Raw genomic sequence first — 3,591 nt, 5'->3', positions numbered from 1 at the left:
ACTTATATAGCGATATGGGAAAAAATTAATGGATTTAAGCATATTCATTGACATTTACAAATATATTTTTGAAAAGATAAAGTACTGGTGAAAATTGCCATATTCCTGTTATTAACCTATGTATTTTTTTATTTGAATGTGCAAAACTCTATATTAATAAGATCTCAGGAATGGTGATTGTAGAAAGGTTTCAGGGACAAGATCTATGCTGTAGGTTGGGCGGTGCAAGATTACCCAATATATTTCCAGTGAGAGCCTCCTCTGTCCTTGAAGAGTGAGTAGGTTTATTGTTGCTATGAAAAAAGGAAATCATTGGCTCCACTTCCCTGCCCTTTTTAAAACAAGGCAGTTTTCAATTTTCTTAAAACGTTTTCAAAGGCACTTTCCAGTTTTCTTAAAACATCTTCAAAATAAGCCCCTGTAATCACTCCCATGGTGATTCAAGGAGTCCTACCAAACTCAATCTGCGAGAATCTACTCCCTGCTCCCATTCCCTACAAAGCAGTTGCCAGACCCTTCTGAGTTGAGTTTTCTGTCTTGAATATCAGTTGCCTAGCAAATCTCCTTGGAAACCATTATTTTGATTGAACCTTAAAAATTTTTTTTGGAAGCAATCCTTAGGAGACTAAGAAAAGTATATTATACTTACCTGGCAGGGAAGATACCTTGATCACAAAGGTGGTGTTCCCAGGGTGAGGTTTATCCATTGCACTCCGGATGTGCTGACCCCTGCGATTTCCTCAAATGTGGGAGTCTTGACTGCCCAATGTGTGGTAGTGGGGGGCTTCTTTTGCACACTCCCTTGGGGAGAAAAAGTATATTACTGAAATAACTTGTCTTCAGTCATCTGCTGATCAGAGATTCATGCCTAAACTTAATTTGTTTAGAATAAACATATATGTATGTACTAGGACCATAAGAGTAATATTGATTTTTACTTACCCTCTTAGAGGTTACCTAAAATTGCCTTTAAAAGTATATACAATATATACTCAAATATAAGCCGACCCAAATATCAGCTGAGGCACCTAATTTTACCACAAAAACTGCATTAAAAACATGCTGAGAAAACTCGGCTTATACATAAGTATATATGGTAATCTATACTGATTTCAAACAAGTACAAATTTGTTCATATAAAAGATATGCTATCATTCAAATCAAGCTATCAAAGTGCCTGCTTTCTAGGGTCCTTATGTCATGTGCTTTCATAATGGTACATGATATATAAAGTTTACTACTACTTTCTTGTTTTATTTTTAGGCCATCATCTATTCCTAGAATAACTTCAAATAATTCATTTTTAATGTCCTTTGTAAATTTACCAGAACCCTGGTGACACAATAGTTAAATGTTCAGCTGCTAACTAAAATGTCAGCAGTTCAAACCCCCAGTCACCCTATTGGAGAACGACGTGGCGATCTGCTTCTGTAAAGGTTGACAGACTTGCAAACTCCTGTAAGGTCACCGTGAGTCGGAACAAACTCGACGGCAATAGATTGGTAAGAACCCTTTCCCGCTTTTGTTATGTACTAAAATGAGGTTAAGTCAATCCAGACAAATGTGATTGAAAATTCTGGTAATGATGTTTCAAGCAACAACAAGACCAAAAAAGACAGAAGTTAGCATTGTTTCCCCTGACTTCAAAGGACTTCACAATGTTACCTAGAGAATGGAAACTTGGAGAAACGATTTTTTAAACCAAATGTTATTGAACATGAAAGAAGGGGTGAATAAGGCTTTAATGGAGAATATAAGTGTGATCACAGCTTTAGGAAGCCTTTCAATCACGTTTGTGGGTTCACGGTCTGACATCCTTCTGCTTTAACTTTTATTCCTAAAATATATGGGCAGGCAATGCTGTCTACTGTGAAAAACTAAAGTAAAATAAAATGAAAGGACATCAGCCCCAAAGGAAAGTAGGAAGCTTGGCCGACACCCTGAAGTAGACACTGCTGCTTCTCTGTGCGATAGCTAATAGCAGGGCTCACATAATCAAGAGCACAGCACTAGAGAAATGACGCGCATGGGGAGTAGAAAAATGATTGCCAAGCGATAGACATTGTTGAGAAGCTATTCAGTGTGGTGCTGGTGGCCCATTTTTGTGTCTCCTTTATACCTTCACACACATTTTTTTCCAGTGAGTGCAGAGCTCTTGATCTTCTTTGGTTACTTCTGATAGATACTGAAAGATTTTTTTTTATCATAGAAAATATAGGACATAAACATCCTGATGCAGACTCTCTTAAATTTTCACTTTTTCTTTCCAGTACTGATCTTACTATTGCTGCCTTTAGGCTCTCTGTCTTAAGATGATTACCACCTCTTTTAGCATCTTTCCCTGCCTCTAATGTGGAGAGAAGAAAATCTTCTGTTCTTTTTATGCGTTATTTCTTAACTTTGCAACCTCAATTATAGCTGTATACCACCTCACTCCTCATTCTGTATACCCTGAACTATATATACATATATATGTGCATCTAGATAGATAGTACTAGAAATTTCATAAGGAAAAGTTTATTGATTTACTGATTTACTTAAGTCCAGGGTTCTGGAAAGTTTTTGAGAAAGACAGAATGGGGTATTTCCCTTTGATACCTGTTTTTTTAATGATCTTACCCAAACTATCTTATAATGTTATAACACTGATACTGTTTCAAAAGTTATACATTTCTTTGAAGAGAGAAAATAAGTATTACTTTTTTTTAGGTTAAGATAAAAATTTTTGGTGACAAAGCTGGGACTTCAATGATCATTTTTAAATTTAGCCTTTAGCATAATCCATTCACTTTAGAATGTTATGAGAAATGGCTGTTGACTAGAGATTTCAGTTGTAAACAATGGAAACAAGACTAACTCTAGCAACAAAGCAATTTGTTATGAATTGTTTATTCGAAAGAATTAGGAGAGTTCAATAAGAATATGTGGGTCCTCACAGAGACTCAGAGAGAAGCTCAAAGAAATAAGAACAAGTAAGATCCTGAATCAGGAAAAATCTCCGCAGTATACTGTCTCTGGTGCCACCCCACTAGATATCTGCAACCACACCTGGATACTTTCACCGCCCCAGAATCCTGTGCAAAGTAATGGGATGCTTCCTGTGCTTTTGAATCACCCTCTCAAGATTCAAAATCCCCCCAAAAATTGACTAGTGGGTTTCACCCATGTTACATAATAACAGTTTTCCAGCCAGGTGTTGGGAAGAAAAAAACATGTGTCCTCCTTAACGTAAGGGGGACCAAAGAGTGGAGCTGGGATGACAGTATTAAAATATCCAATATTCACTATAATAAGAATCCATGAGATTTTGGGCCATTGGAGATTAAAAGTATTAAGAGGTGTCTAGTGATACACATATTTACTATGCCCTGCATTTGATTCAACTACCAAATTGCTTTCTGAAGAATGCTGCTATTTCATCCTATTCTTGCAAATCTCCATATCTGTGTCAGAGAGATTGTCCCAGATTTTAAATGCAGAAACAAGAACTGTTTCATATATATATGAATTTAAAAATGATCATTGAAGTCCCAGCTTTGTCACCAAAAATTTTTATCTGAACCTAAAAAAAAAAGTAATACTTATTTTCTC

At 36.3% G+C, this 3,591-nt stretch overlaps 1 non-coding gene across 1 annotated transcript; it reads left to right on the top strand.

Moving 5' to 3' along the window:
- The first annotated feature begins 641 nt into the window (after positions 1–641).
- Positions 642–805, top strand: LOC115873957. Its single transcript, XR_004048724.1, has one exon. It is a non-coding gene; the product is annotated as a U1 spliceosomal RNA (small nuclear RNA).
- The last annotated feature ends 2,786 nt before the right edge of the window (positions 806–3,591 follow it).

This window comes from Echinops telfairi, unplaced genomic scaffold (genome assembly GCF_000313985.2).
Source record: "Echinops telfairi isolate 266 unplaced genomic scaffold, ASM31398v2 ScPeMD7_7469;HRSCAF=8507_1, whole genome shotgun sequence".
NCBI classification, from domain to species: domain Eukaryota; kingdom Metazoa; phylum Chordata; class Mammalia; order Afrosoricida; family Tenrecidae; genus Echinops; species Echinops telfairi.
The sequence above is the reverse complement of the archived record's forward strand: the minus strand, read 5'-3'. Positions and strand labels throughout refer to the sequence as shown.